Source organism: Rhinoderma darwinii, chromosome 12 (genome assembly GCF_050947455.1).
Source record: "Rhinoderma darwinii isolate aRhiDar2 chromosome 12, aRhiDar2.hap1, whole genome shotgun sequence".
In the NCBI taxonomy this organism is placed as follows: domain Eukaryota; kingdom Metazoa; phylum Chordata; class Amphibia; order Anura; family Rhinodermatidae; genus Rhinoderma; species Rhinoderma darwinii.
Window position 1 is genome coordinate 2,080,879 of NC_134698.1, and position 16,428 is coordinate 2,097,306.

General features: G+C 42.5%; 1 long non-coding RNA gene across 1 annotated transcript in view; it reads left to right on the plus strand.

The window, feature by feature from the left end:
- Positions 1 to 15,547, plus strand: part of LOC142664477 (uncharacterized) — a 63,596-nt gene extending 48,049 nt beyond the window's left edge. Inside the window, exon 3 of the long non-coding RNA XR_012851287.1 lies at positions 15,441 to 15,547. This is a non-coding gene — a long non-coding RNA (uncharacterized LOC142664477). The remainder of the gene's footprint in view (positions 1 to 15,440) is intronic.
- Positions 15,548 to 16,428: the final 881 nt, after the last annotated feature.

Below are 16,428 nucleotides of genomic sequence, written 5' to 3' on the forward strand. Positions count from 1 at the left end.
CCTGGTGATCAGTGTTTGGGTAGGTAGGAGGTATATTATATTCCCTAGTGACCAGTGTTTGGGTAGGTAGGTTGTATATTATATTCTCTGGTGTCCAGTGTTTGGGTAGGTAGGAGGTATATTATATTCCCTGGTGTCCAGTGTTTGGGTAGGTAGGAGGTATGTTATATTCCCTGGTATCCAGTGTTTGGGTAGGTAGGATGTATATTATATTCCCTGGTGTCCAGTGTTTGGGTAGGTAGGAGGTATATTATATTCCCTGGTGTCCAGTGTTTGGGTAGGTAGGCGGTATATTATATTCCCTGGTGTCCAGTGTTTGGGTAGGTAGGATGTATATTATATTCCCTGGTGACCAGTGTTTGGGTAGGTAGGAGGTATATTATATTCCCTGGTGTCCAGTGTTTGGGTAGGTAGGAGGTATATTATATTCTCTGGTGTCCAGTGTTTGGGTAGGTAGGATGTATATTATATCCCTCGTGACCAGTGTTTGGGTAGGTAGGTTGTATATTATATTCCCTGGTGACCAGTGTTTGGGTAGGTAGGATGTATATTATATCCCTGGTGACCAGTGTTTTGGTAGGTAGGCGGTATATTATATTCTCTGGTGTCCAGTGTTTGGGTAGGTAGGAGGTATATTATATTCCCTGGTGACCAGTGTTTGGGTAGGTAGGAGGTATATTATATTCCCTGGTGTCCAGTGTTTGGGTAGGTAGGTTGTAAATTATATTCCCTGGTGTCCAGTGTTTGGGTAGGTAGGATGTATATTATATTCCCTAGTGACCAGTGTTTGGGTAGGTAGGTTGTATATTATATTCCCTGGTGTCCAGTGTTTGGGTAGGTAGGAGGTATATTATATTCCCTGGTGTCCAGTGTTTGGGTAGGTAGGAGGTATGTTATATTCCCTGGTATCCAGTGTTTGGGTAGGTAGGATGTATATTATATTCCCTGGTGTCCAGTGTTTGAGTAGGTAGGAGGTATATTATATTCCCTGGTTTCCAGTGTTTGGATAGGTAGGCGGTATATTATATTCCCTGGTGTACAGTGTTTGGGTAGGTAGGAGGTATATTATATTCCCTGGTGTCCAGTGTTTGGGTAGGTAGGAGGTGTATTATATTCCCTGGTATCCAGTGTTTGGGTAGGTAGGAGGTATATTATATTCCCTGGTGTCCAGTGTTTGGATAGGTAGGCGGTATATTATATTCCCTGGTGTACAGTGTTTGGGTAGGTAGGAGGTATAGTATATTTCCCGGTGACCAGTGTTTGGGTAGGTAGGATGTATATTATATTCCCTGGTGTCCAGTGTTTGGGTAGGTAGGAGGTATATTATATTCCTTGGTGTCCTGTATTTGGGTAGGTAGGATGTATATTATATTCCCTGGTGTCCAGTGTTTGGGTAGGTAGGATGTATATTATATTCCCTGGTGTCCAGTGTTTGGGTAGGTAGGATGTATATTATATTTCCTGGTGTCCAGCGTTTGGATAGGTAGGAGGTATATTATATTCCCTGGTGATCAGTGTTTGGGTAGGTAGGAGGTATATTATATTCTCTGGTGTTCAGTGTTTGGGTTGGTAGGTTGTAAATTATATTCCCTGGTGTCCAGTGTTTGGGTAGGTAGGATGTATATTATATTCCCTAGTGACCAGTGTTTGGGTAGGTAGGAGGTATATTATATTCCCTGGTATCCAGTGTTTGGTTAGGTAGGAGGTATATTATATTCCCTGGTATCCAGTGTTTGGGTAGGTAGGAGGTATATTATATTGCCTGGTGTCCAGTGTTTTGGTAGGAAGGCGGTATATTATATTCTCTGGTGTCCAGTGTTTGGGTAGGTAGGAGGTATATTATATTCTCTGGTGTCCAGTGTTTGGATAGGTAGGAGGTATATTATATTCCCTGGTGACCAGTGTTTGGGTAGGTAGGATGTATATTATATTCCCTGGTGTCCAGTGTTTGGGTAGGTAGGAGGTATATTATATTCCCTGGTGACCAGTGTTTGGGTAGGTAGGAGGTATATTATATTCCCTGGTGTCCAGTTTTTGGGTAGATAGGATGTATATTATATCCCTGGTGACCAGTGTTTGGGTAGGTAGGTTGTATATTATATTCCCCGGTGACCAGTGTTTGGGTAGGTAGGAGGTATATTATATTCCCTGGTGTCCAGTGTTTGGGTAGGTAGGACGTATATTATATTCTCTGTTGTCCAGTGTTTGGGTAGGTAGGATGTATAGTATATTCCCTGGTGACCAGTGTTTGGGTAGGTAGGAGGTATATTATATTCCCTGGTGACCAGTGTTTGGGTAGGTAGGAGGTATATTATATTCCCTGGTGTCCAGTTTTTGGGTAGATAGGATGTATATTATATCCCTGGTGACCAGTGTTTGGGTAGGTAGGTTGTATATTATATTCCCTGGTGACCAGTGTTTGGGTAGGTAGGAGGTATATTATATTCCCTGGTGTCCAGTGTTTGGGTAGGTAGGACGCATATTATATTCTCTGTTGTCCAGTGTTTGGGTAGGTAGGATGTATAGTATATTCCCTGGTGACCAGTGTTTGGGTAGGTAGGAGGTATATTATATTCCCTGGTGACCAGTGTTTGGGTAGGTAGGAGGTATATTATATTCCCTGGTGTCCAGTGTTTGGGTAGGTAGGATGTATATTATATTCCCTGGTGACCAGTGTTTGGGTAGGTAGGTTGTATATTATATTCCCTGGTGACCAGTGTTTGGGTAGGTAGGAGGTATATTATATTCTCTAGTGTCCAGTGTTTGGGTAGGTAGGAGGTATATTATATTCCCTGGTGACCAGTGTTTGGGTAGGTAGGAGGTATATTATATTCCCTGGTGACCAGTGTTTGGGTAGGTAGGAGGTATATTATATTCCCTGGTGACCAGTGTTTGGGTAGGTAGGAGGTATATTATATTCTCTGGTGTCCAGTGTTTGGGTAGGTAGGATGTATAGTATATTCCCTGGTGTCCAGTGTTTGGGTAGGTAGGATGTATATTATATCCCTGGTGACCAGTGTTTTGGTAGGTAGGCGGTATATTATATTCTCTGGTGTCCAGTGTTTGGGTAGGTAGGAGGTATATTATATTCCCTGGTGACCAGTGTTTGGGTAGGTAGGAGGTATATTATATTCCCTGGTGTCCAGTGTTTGGGTAGGTAGGAGGTATATTATATTCCCTGGTGTGCAGTGTTTGGGTAGGTAGGAGGTATATTATATTCCCTGGTGTCCAGTGTTTGGGTAGGTAGGATGTATATTATATCCCTGGTGACCAGTGTTTGGGTAGGTAGGTTGTATATTATATTCCCTGGTGACCAGTGTTTGGGTAGGTAGGATGTATATTATATTCCCTGGTGTCCAGTGTTTGGGTAGGTAGGAGGTATATTATATTCCCTGGTGTCCAGTGTTTGGGTAGGTAGGAGGTATATTATATTCTCTGTTGTCCAGTGTTTGGGTAGGTAGGATGTATAGTATATTCCCTGGTGACCAGTGTTTGGGTAGGTAGGAGGTATATTATATTCCCTGGTGACCAGTGTTTGGGTAGGTAGGAGGTATATTATATTCCCTGGTGTCCAGTGTTTGGGTAGGTAGGTTGTAAATTATATTCCCTGGTGTCCAGTGTTTGGGTAGGTAGGATGTATATTATATTCCCTAGTGACCAGTGTTTGGGTAGGTAGGTTGTATATTATATTCTCTGGTGTCCAGTGTTTGGGTAGGTAGGAGGTATATTATATTCCCTGGTGTCCAGTGTTTGGGTAGGTAGGAGGTATGTTATATTCCCTGGTATCCAGTGTTTGGGTAGGTAGGATGTATATTATATTCCCTGGTGTCCAGTGTTTGGGTAGGTAGGAGGTATATTATATTCCCTGGTGTCCAGTGTTTGGGTAGGTAGGCGGTATATTATATTCCCTGGTGTCCAGTGTTTGGGTAGATAGGATGCATATTATATTCCCTGGTGACCAGTGTTTGGGTAGGTAGGAGGTATATTATATTCCCTGGTGTCCAGTGTTTGGGTAGGTAGGAGGTATATTATATTCTCTTGTGTCCAGTGTTTGGGTAGGTAGGATGTATATTATATTCTCTTGTGTCCAGTGTTTGGGTAGGTAGGATGTATATTATATCCCACGTGACCAGTGTTTGGGTAGGTAGGTTGTATATTATATTCCCTGGTGACCAGTGTTTGGGTAGGTAGGATGTATACTATATCCCTGGTGACCAGTGTTTTGGTAGGTAGGCGGTATATTATATTCTCTAGTGTCCAGTGTTTGGGTAGGTAGGAGGTATATTATATTCCCTGGTGACCAGTGTTTGGGTAGGTAGGAGGTATATTATATTCCCTGGTGTCCAGTGTTTGGGTAGGTAGGTTGTAAATTATATTCCCTGGTGTCCAGTGTTTGGGTAGGTAGGATGTATATTATATTCCCTAGTGACCAGTGTTTGGGTAGGTAGGTTGTATATTATATTCCCTGGTGTCCAGTGTTTGGGTAGGTAGGAGGTATATTATATTCCCTGGTGTCCAGTGTTTGGGTAGGTAGGAGGTATGTTATATTCCCTGGTATCCAGTGTTTGGGTAGGTAGGATGTATATTATATTCCCTGGTGTCCAGTGTTTGGGTAGGTAGGAGGTATATTATATTCCCTGGTGTCCAGTGTTTGGATAGGTAGGCGGTATATTATATTCCCTGGTGTACAGTGTTTGGGTAGGTAGGTTGTATATTATATTCTCTAATGTCCAGTGTTTGGGTAGGTAGGAGGTATATTATATTCCCTGGTGTCCAGTGTTTGGGTAGGTAGGAGGTATGTTATATTCCCTGGTATCCAGTGTTTGGGTAGGTAGGATGTATATTATATTCCCTGGTGTCCAGTGTTTGGGTAGGTAGGAGGTATATTATATTCCCTGGTGTCCAGTGTTTGGGTAGGTAGGCGGTATATTATATTCCCTGGTGTCCAGTGTTTGGGTAGGTAGGATGTATATTATATTCCCTGGTGACCAGTGTTTGGGTAGGTAGGAGGTATATTATATTCCCTGGTGTCCAGTGTTTGGGTAGGTAGGACGTATATTATATTCTCTGTTGTCCAGTGTTTGGGTAGGTAGGAGGTATATTATATTCCCTAGTGACCAGTGTTTGGGTAGGTAGGAGGTATATTATATTCCCTGGTGTCCAGTGTTTGGGTAGGTAGGTTGTAAATTATATTCCCTGGTGACCAGTGTTTGGGTAGGTAGGTTGTATATTATATTCCCTGGTGTCCAGTGTTTGGGTAGGTAGGAGGTATATTATATTCCCTGGTGTCCAGTGTTTGGGTAGGTAGGAGGTATGTTATATTCCCTGGTATCCAGTGTTTGGGTAGGTAGGATGTATATTATATTCCCTGGTGTCCAGTGTTTGGGTAGGTAGGAGGTATATTATATTCCCTGGTGTCCAGTGTTTGGATAGGTAGGCGGTATATTATATTCCCTGGTGTACAGTGTTTGGGTAGGTAGGAGGTATATTATATTCCCTGGTGTCCAGTGTTTGGGTAGGTAGGAGGTGTATTATATTCCCTGGTATCCAGTGTTTGGGTAGGTAGGAGGTATATTATATTCCCTGGTGTCCAGTGTTTGGATAGGTAGGCGGTATATTATATTCCCTGGTGTACAGTGTTTGGGTAGGTAGGAGGTATAGTATATTTCCCGGTGACCAGTGTTTGAGTAGGTAGGATGTATATTATATTCCCTGGTGTCCAGTGTTTGGGTAGGTAGGAGGTATATTATATTCCTTGGTGTCCTGTATTTGGGTAGGTAGGATGTATATTATATTCCCTGGTGTCCAGTGTTTGGGTAGGTAGGATGTATATTATATTCCCTGGTGTCCAGTATTTGGGTAGGTAGGATGTATATTATATTTCCTGGTGTCCAGTGTTTGGATAGGTAGGAGGTATATTATATTCCCTGGTGATCAGTGTTTGGGTAGGTAGGAGGTATATTATATTCTCTGGTGTTCAGTGTTTGGGTAGGTAGGATGTATATTATATTCCCTAGTGACCAGTGTTTGGGTAGGTAGGAGGTATATTATATTCCCTGGTATCCAGTGTTTGGTTAGGTAGGAGGTATATTATATTCCCTGGTGACCAGTGTTTGGGTAGGTAGGAGGTATATTATATTGCCTGGTGTCCAGTGTTTTGGTAGGAAGGCGGTATATTATATTCTCTGGTGTCCAGTGTTTGGGTAGGTAGGAGGTATATTATATTCTCTGGTGTCCAGTGTTTGGATAGGTAGGAGGTATATTATATTCCCTGGTGACCAGTGTTTGGGTAGGTAGGATGTATATTATATTCCCTGGTGTCCAGTGTTTGGGTAGGTAGGAGGTATATTATATTCCCTGGTGACCAGTGTTTGGGTAGGTAGGAGGTATATTATATTCCCTGGTGTCCAGTGTTTGGGTAGATAGGATGTATATTATATCCCTGGTGACCAGTGTTTGGGTAGGTAGGTTGTATATTATATTCCCTGGTGACCAGTGTTTGGGTAGGTAGGAGGTATATTATATTCCCTGGTGTCCAGTGTTTGGGTAGGTAGGACGTATATTATATTCTCTGTTGTCCAGTGTTTGGGTAGGTAGGATGTATAGTATATTCCCTGGTGACCAGTGTTTGGGTAGGTAGGAGGTATATTATATTTCCTGGTGACCAGTGTTTGGGTAGGTAGGAGGTATATTATATTCCCTGGTGTCCAGTGTTTGGGTAGGTAGGATGTATATTATATCCCTGGTGACCAGTGTTTGGGTAGGTAGGTTGTATATTATATTCCCTGGTGACCAGTGTTTGGGTAGGTAGGAGGTATATTATATTCCCTAGTGACCAGTGTTTGGGTAGGTAGGTTGTATATTATATTCTCTGGTGTCCAGTGTTTGGGTAGGTAGGAGGTATATTATATTCCCTGGTGTCCAGTGTTTGGGTAGGTAGGAGGTATGTTATATTCCCTGGTATCCAGTGTTTGGGTAGGTAGGATGTATATTATATTCCCTGGTGTCCAGTGTTTGGGTAGGTAGGAGGTATATTATATTCCCTGGTGTCCAGTGTTTGGGTAGGTAGGCGGTATATTATATTCCCTGGTGTCCAGTGTTTGGGTAGGTAGGATGTATATTATATTCCCTGGTGACCAGTGTTTGGGTAGGTAGGAGGTATATTATATTCCCTGGTGTCCAGTGTTTGGGTAGGTAGGAGGTATATTATATTCTCTGGTGTCCAGTGTTTGGGTAGGTAGGATGTATATTATATCCCTCGTGACCAGTGTTTGGGTAGGTAGGTTGTATATTATATTCCCTGGTGACCAGTGTTTGGGTAGGTAGGATGTATATTATATCCCTGGTGACCAGTGTTTTGGTAGGTAGGCGGTATATTATATTCTCTGGTGTCCAGTGTTTGGGTAGGTAGGAGGTATATTATATTCCCTGGTGACCAGTGTTTGGGTAGGTAGGAGGTATATTATATTCCCTGGTGTCCAGTGTTTGGGTAGGTAGGTTGTAAATTATATTCCCTGGTGTCCAGTGTTTGGGTAGGTAGAATGTATATTATATTCCCTAGTGACCAGTGTTTGGGTAGGTAGGTTGTATATTATATTCCCTGGTGTCCAGTGTTTGGGTAGGTAGGAGGTATATTATATTCCCTGGTGTCCAGTGTTTGGGTAGGTAGGAGGTATGTTATATTCCCTGGTATCCAGTGTTTGGGTAGGTAGGATGTATATTATATTCCCTGGTGTCCAGTGTTTGGGTAGGTAGGAGGTATATTATATTCCCTGGTTTCCAGTGTTTGGATAGGTAGGCGGTATATTATATTCCCTGGTGTACAGTGTTTGGGTAGGTAGGAGGTATATTATATTCCCTGGTGTCCAGTGTTTGGGTAGGTAGGAGGTGTATTATATTCCCTGGTATCCAGTGTTTGGGTAGGTAGGAGGTATATTATATTCCCTGGTGTCCAGTGTTTGGATAGGTAGGCGGTATATTATATTCCCTGGTGTACAGTGTTTGGGTAGGTAGGAGGTATAGTATATTTCCCGGTGACCAGTGTTTGGGTAGGTAGGATGTATATTATATTCCCTGGTGTCCAGTGTTTGGGTAGGTAGGAGGTATATTATATTCCTTGGTGTCCTGTATTTGGGTAGGTAGGATGTATATTATATTCCCTGGTGTCCAGTGTTTGGGTAGGTAGGATGTATATTATATTCCCTGGTGTCCAGTGTTTGGGTAGGTAGGATGTATATTATATTTCCTGGTGTCCAGTGTTTGGATAGGTAGGAGGTATATTATATTCCCTGGTGATCAGTGTTTGGGTAGGTAGGAGGTATATTATATTCCCTAGTGACCAGTGTTTGGGTAGGTAGGTTGTATATTATATTCTCTGGTGTCCAGTGTTTGGGTAGGTAGGAGGTATATTATATTCCCTGGTGTCCAGTGTTTGGGTAGGTAGGAGGTATGTTATATTCCCTGGTATCCAGTGTTTGGGTAGGTAGGATGTATATTATATTCCCTGGTGTCCAGTGTTTGGGTAGGTAGGAGGTATATTATATTCCCTGGTGTCCAGTGTTTGGGTAGGTAGGCGGTATATTATATTCCCTGGTGTCCAGTGTTTGGGTAGGTAGGATGTATATTATATTCCCTGGTGACCAGTGTTTGGGTAGGTAGGAGGTATATTATATTCCCTGGTGTCCAGTGTTTGGGTAGGTAGGAGGTATATTATATTCTCTGGTGTCCAGTGTTTGGGTAGGTAGGATGTATATTATATCCCTCGTGACCAGTGTTTGGGTAGGTAGGTTGTATATTATATTCCCTGGTGACCAGTGTTTGGGTAGGTAGGATGTATATTATATCCCTGGTGACCAGTGTTTTGGTAGGTAGGCGGTATATTATATTCTCTGGTGTCCAGTGTTTGGGTAGGTAGGAGGTATATTATATTCCCTGGTGACCAGTGTTTGGGTAGGTAGGAGGTATATTATATTCCCTGGTGTCCAGTGTTTGGGTAGGTAGGTTGTAAATTATATTCCCTGGTGTCCAGTGTTTGGGTAGGTAGGATGTATATTATATTCCCTAGTGACCAGTGTTTGGGTAGGTAGGTTGTATATTATATTCCCTGGTGTCCAGTGTTTGGGTAGGTAGGAGGTATATTATATTCCCTGGTGTCCAGTGTTTGGGTAGGTAGGAGGTATGTTATATTCCCTGGTATCCAGTGTTTGGGTAGGTAGGATGTATATTATATTCCCTGGTGTCCAGTGTTTGAGTAGGTAGGAGGTATATTATATTCCCTGGTTTCCAGTGTTTGGATAGGTAGGCGGTATATTATATTCCCTGGTGTACAGTGTTTGGGTAGGTAGGAGGTATATTATATTCCCTGGTGTCCAGTGTTTGGGTAGGTAGGAGGTGTATTATATTCCCTGGTATCCAGTGTTTGGGTAGGTAGGAGGTATATTATATTCCCTGGTGTCCAGTGTTTGGATAGGTAGGCGGTATATTATATTCCCTGGTGTACAGTGTTTGGGTAGGTAGGAGGTATAGTATATTTCCCGGTGACCAGTGTTTGGGTAGGTAGGATGTATATTATATTCCCTGGTGTCCAGTGTTTGGGTAGGTAGGAGGTATATTATATTCCTTGGTGTCCTGTATTTGGGTAGGTAGGATGTATATTATATTCCCTGGTGTCCAGTGTTTGGGTAGGTAGGATGTATATTATATTCCCTGGTGTCCAGTGTTTGGGTAGGTAGGATGTATATTATATTTCCTGGTGTCCAGCGTTTGGATAGGTAGGAGGTATATTATATTCCCTGGTGATCAGTGTTTGGGTAGGTAGGAGGTATATTATATTCTCTGGTGTTCAGTGTTTGGGTTGGTAGGTTGTAAATTATATTCCCTGGTGTCCAGTGTTTGGGTAGGTAGGATGTATATTATATTCCCTAGTGACCAGTGTTTGGGTAGGTAGGAGGTATATTATATTCCCTGGTATCCAGTGTTTGGTTAGGTAGGAGGTATATTATATTCCCTGGTATCCAGTGTTTGGGTAGGTAGGAGGTATATTATATTGCCTGGTGTCCAGTGTTTTGGTAGGAAGGCGGTATATTATATTCTCTGGTGTCCAGTGTTTGGGTAGGTAGGAGGTATATTATATTCTCTGGTGTCCAGTGTTTGGATAGGTAGGAGGTATATTATATTCCCTGGTGACCAGTGTTTGGGTAGGTAGGATGTATATTATATTCCCTGGTGTCCAGTGTTTGGGTAGGTAGGAGGTATATTATATTCCCTGGTGACCAGTGTTTGGGTAGGTAGGAGGTATATTATATTCCCTGGTGTCCAGTTTTTGGGTAGATAGGATGTATATTATATCCCTGGTGACCAGTGTTTGGGTAGGTAGGTTGTATATTATATTCCCCGGTGACCAGTGTTTGGGTAGGTAGGAGGTATATTATATTCCCTGGTGTCCAGTGTTTGGGTAGGTAGGACGTATATTATATTCTCTGTTGTCCAGTGTTTGGGTAGGTAGGATGTATAGTATATTCCCTGGTGACCAGTGTTTGGGTAGGTAGGAGGTATATTATATTCCCTGGTGACCAGTGTTTGGGTAGGTAGGAGGTATATTATATTCCCTGGTGTCCAGTTTTTGGGTAGATAGGATGTATATTATATCCCTGGTGACCAGTGTTTGGGTAGGTAGGTTGTATATTATATTCCCTGGTGACCAGTGTTTGGGTAGGTAGGAGGTATATTATATTCCCTGGTGTCCAGTGTTTGGGTAGGTAGGACGCATATTATATTCTCTGTTGTCCAGTGTTTGGGTAGGTAGGATGTATAGTATATTCCCTGGTGACCAGTGTTTGGGTAGGTAGGAGGTATATTATATTCCCTGGTGACCAGTGTTTGGGTAGGTAGGAGGTATATTATATTCCCTGGTGTCCAGTGTTTGGGTAGGTAGGATGTATATTATATTCCCTGGTGACCAGTGTTTGGGTAGGTAGGTTGTATATTATATTCCCTGGTGACCAGTGTTTGGGTAGGTAGGAGGTATATTATATTCTCTAGTGTCCAGTGTTTGGGTAGGTAGGAGGTATATTATATTCCCTGGTGACCAGTGTTTGGGTAGGTAGGAGGTATATTATATTCCCTGGTGACCAGTGTTTGGGTAGGTAGGAGGTATATTATATTCCCTGGTGACCAGTGTTTGGGTAGGTAGGAGGTATATTATATTCTCTGGTGTCCAGTGTTTGGGTAGGTAGGATGTATAGTATATTCCCTGGTGTCCAGTGTTTGGGTAGGTAGGATGTATATTATATCCCTGGTGACCAGTGTTTTGGTAGGTAGGCGGTATATTATATTCTCTGGTGTCCAGTGTTTGGGTAGGTAGGAGGTATATTATATTCCCTGGTGACCAGTGTTTGGGTAGGTAGGAGGTATATTATATTCCCTGGTGTCCAGTGTTTGGGTAGGTAGGAGGTATATTATATTCCCTGGTGTGCAGTGTTTGGGTAGGTAGGAGGTATATTATATTCCCTGGTGTCCAGTGTTTGGGTAGGTAGGATGTATATTATATCCCTGGTGACCAGTGTTTGGGTAGGTAGGTTGTATATTATATTCCCTGGTGACCAGTGTTTGGGTAGGTAGGATGTATATTATATTCCCTGGTGTCCAGTGTTTGGGTAGGTAGGAGGTATATTATATTCCCTGGTGTCCAGTGTTTGGGTAGGTAGGAGGTATATTATATTCTCTGTTGTCCAGTGTTTGGGTAGGTAGGATGTATAGTATATTCCCTGGTGACCAGTGTTTGGGTAGGTAGGAGGTATATTATATTCCCTGGTGACCAGTGTTTGGGTAGGTAGGAGGTATATTATATTCCCTGGTGTCCAGTGTTTGGGTAGGTAGGTTGTAAATTATATTCCCTGGTGTCCAGTGTTTGGGTAGGTAGGATGTATATTATATTCCCTAGTGACCAGTGTTTGGGTAGGTAGGTTGTATATTATATTCCCTGGTGTCCAGTGTTTGGGTAGGTAGGAGGTATATTATATTCCCTGGTGACCAGTGTTTGGGTAGGTAGGAGGTATGTTATATTCCCTGGTATCCAGTGTTTGGGTAGGTAGGATGTATATTATATTCCCTGGTGTCCAGTGTTTGGGTAGGTAGGAGGTATATTATATTCCCTGGTGTCCAGTGTTTGGGTAGGTAGGCGGTATATTATATTCCCTGGTGTCCAGTGTTTGGGTAGGTAGGATGTATATTATATTCCCTGGTGACCAGTGTTTGGGTAGGTAGGAGGTATATTATATTCCCTGGTGTCCAGTGTTTGGGTAGGTAGGAGGTATATTATATTCTCTGGTGTCCAGTGTTTGCGTAGGTAGGATGTATATTATATCCCTCGTGACCAGTGTTTGGGTAGGTAGGTTGTATATTATATTCCCTGGTGACCAGTGTTTGGGTAGGTAGGATGTATATTATATCCCTGGTAACCAGTGTTTTGGTAGGTAGGCGGTATATTATATTCTCTGGTGTCCAGTGTTTGGGTAGGTAGGAGGAATATTATATTCCCTGGTGACCAGTGTTTGGGTAGGTAGGATGTATATTATATTCCCTGGTGTCCAGTGTTTGGGTAGGTAGGAGGTATATTATATTCCCTGGTGTCCAGTGTTTGGATAGGTAGGCGGTATATTATATTCCCTGGTGTACAGTGTTTGGGTAGGTAGGAGGAATAGTATATTTCCCGGTGACCAGTGTTTGGGTAGGTAAGATGTATATTATATTCCCCGGTGTCCAGTGTTTGGGTAGGTAGGATGTATATTATATTCCCTGGTGGCCAGTGTTTGGGTAGGTAGGATGTATATTATATTCCCTGGTGGCCAGTGTTTGGGTAGGTAGGATGTATATTATATTCCCTGGTGTCCAGTGTTTGGGTAGGTAGGAGGTATATTATATTCCTTGGTGTCCTGTATTTTGGTAGGTAGGATGTATATTATATTCCCTGGTGTCCAGTGTTTGGGTAGGTAGGATGTATATTATATTCCCTGGTGTCCAGTGTTTGGGTAGGTAGGATGTATATTATATTCCCTGGTGTCCAGTGTTTGGATAGGTAGGAGGTATATTATATTCCCTGGTGACCAGTGTTTGGGTAGGTAGGAGGTATATTATATTCTCTGGTGTTCAGTGTTTGGGTTGGTAGGTTGTAAATTATATTCCCTGGTGTCCAGTGTTTGGGTAGGTAGGATGTATATTATATTCCCTAGTGACCAGTGTTTGGGTAGGTAGGAGGTATATTATATTCCCTGGTATCCAGTGTTTGGGTAGGTAGGAGGTATATTATATTCTCTGGTGTCCAGTGTTTGGGTAGGTAGGATGTATATTATATCCCTGGTGACCAGTGTTTGGGTAGGTAGGAGGTATATTATATTCCCTGGTGTCCAGTGTTTGGATAGGTAGGCGGTATATTAGATTCCCTGGTGTACAGTGTTTGGGTAGGTAGGATGTATATTATATTCCCTGGTGTCCAGTGTTTGGGTAGGTAGGATGTATATTATATTCCCTGGTGTCCAGTGTTTGGGTAGGTAGGAGGTATATTATATTCCCTGGTGTCCAGTGTTTGGGTAGGTAGGAGGTATATTATATTCCCTGGTGTACAGTGTTTGGGTAGGTAGGATGTATATTATATTCCCTGGTGTCCAGTGTTTGGGTATGTAGGAGGTATATTATATTCCCTGGTGTCCAGTGTTTGGATAGGTAGGAGGTATATTATATTCCCTGGTGTACAGTGTTTGGATAGGTAGGCGGTATATTATATTCCCTGGTGTACAGTGTTTGGGTAGGTAGGATGTATATTATATTCCCCGGTGACCAGTATTTGGGTCGGTAGGTTGTATATTATATTCCCTGGTGTCCAGTGTTTGGGTAGGTAGGATGTATATTATATTCCCTGGTGTCCTGTATTTGGGTAGGTAGGAGGTATATTATATTCCCTGGTGTCCTGTATTTGGGTAGGTAGGTTGTATATTATATTCCCTGGTGTCCAGTGTTTGGGTAGGTAGGAGGTATATTATATTCCCTGGTGTCCAGTGTTTGGGTAGGTAGGCGGTATATTATATTCCCTGGTGTCCAGTGTTTGGGTAGGTAGGAGGTATATTATATTCCCTGGTGTCCAGTGTTTGGGTAGGTAGGAGGTATATTATATTCCCTGGTGTCCAGTGTTTGGGTAGGTAGGATGTATATTATATTCCCTGGTGACCAGTGTTTGGGTAGGTAGGAGGTATATTATATTCCCTGGTGTCCAGTGTTTGGGTAGGTAGGAGGTATATTATATTCCCTGGTGTCCAGTGTTTGGGTAGGTAGGCGGTATATTATATTCCCTGGTGTCCAGTGTTTGGGTAGGTAGGAGGTATATTATATTCCCTGGTGTCCAGTGTTTGGGTAGGTAGGAGGTATATTATATTCCCTGGTGTCCAGTGTTTGGGTAGGTAGGAGGTATATTATATTCCCTGGTGTCCAGTGTTTGGGTAGGTAGGCGGTATATTATATTCCCTGGTGTCCAGTGTTTGGATAGGTAGGAGGTATATTATATTCCCTGGTGTCCAGTGTTTGGATAGGTAGGAGGTATATTATATTCCCTGGTGTCCAGTGTTTGGGTAGGTAGGAGGTATATTATATTCCCTGGTGTCCAGTGTTTGGGTAGGTAGGCGGTATATTATATTCCCTGGTGTCCAGTGTTTGGGTAGGTAGGAGGTATATTATATTCCCTGGTGTCCAGTGTTTGGGTAGGTAGGAGGTATATTATATTCCCTGGTGTCCAGTGTTTGGGTAGGTAGGGGGTATATTATATTCCCTGGCGTCCAGTGTTTGGGTAGGTAGGAGGTATATTATATTCCCTGGCGTCCAGTGTTTGGGTAGGTAGGAGGTATATTATATTCCCTGGTGTCCAGTGTTTGGGTAGGTAGGAGGTATATTATATTCCCTGGTGTCCAGTGTTTGGGTAGGTAGGAGGTATATTATATTCCCTGGTGTCCAGTGTTTGGGTAGGTAGGAGGTATATTATATTCCCTGGTGTCCAGTGTTTGGGTAGGTAGGAGGTATATTATATTCCCTGGTGTCCAGTGTTTGGGTAGGTAGGAGGTATATTATATTCCCTGGTGTCCAGTGTTTGGGTAGGTAGGAGGTATATTATATTCCCTGGTGACCAGTGTTTTCTACCGATCCTGTGATCTCTACAATTCCAAAACTTTTTCTTCTTGGTGTTGTAACTTCATTGTTGAGGCGTTTATTAGAAAAGTTACATGAAGCCGTCAGTTTTCAGGTTGACCAATAGGTGTCAGTGTTGTATTAGAAGCAGGGACAATCTACAGGGATTAGGGATCATTACGGGATTAGGGTTCTTTACATTGTATCTGCAGTCATGTTATGTTATAATTATATTTATTACCTTGATTATTGTATTTTTATTTGTTTTTCAGGAGAAGCTACAAATGTGGGGAAAAAGATGATAAACCATGTAACAAAATATTGTAGAAAATATCCACCGATGAAGAAATAAACCATAAGGCAGGGACTAGTAATAGCCGGTAATAAATAAAAACTTTGAGGGCCACATGAACATTTTCCAAAATTCATACTCAATTCTCATTTTCACCACTAGGTGTCAGTACATATTCCCATTTAAATAGGAGTGTAAACCCCTTGTCATCCTTCTCGGCAGTGTCGCTAGGAGTGGCCGGAGAGGGGAGGGTGACTATAGGACAGCAGAATATAATCTATTGTTCTCTGTTATCAGACATGTCAGGCTGGGGGAGGATGACTGTAGGACAGGTGAATATAATCTATTGTTCTCTGTTATCAGACATGTCAGGCTGGGGGAGGATGATTGTAGGACAGGTGAATACAATCTATTGTTCTCTGTTATCAGACATGTCAGGCTGAGGGGAGGATGACTATAGGACAGCAGAATATAATCTATTGTTCTCTGTTATCAGACATGTCAGGCTGGGAGAGGATGACTGTAGGACAGGTGAATACAATCTATTGTTCTCTGTTATCAGATATGTCAGGCTGTGGGGAGGATGACTGTAGGACAGGTGAATACAATCTATTGTTCTCTGTTATCAGACATGTCAGGCTGGGGAGAGGATGACAGTAGGACAGATGAATACAATCTATTGTTCTCTGTTATCAGACATGTCAGGCTGGGAGAGGATGACTGTAGGACAGGTGAATACAATCTATTGTTCCCTGTTATCAGACATGTCAGGCTGGGGAAGGATGACTAGGACAGATGAATACAATCTATTGTTCTCTGTTATCAGACATGTTAGGCTGGGGGAGGATGACTGTAGGACAGGTGAATACAATCTATTGTTCTCTGTTATCAGACATGTCAGGCTGGGGGAGGATGACTGTAGGACACGTGAATACAATCTATTGTCCTCTGTTATCAGACATGTCAGG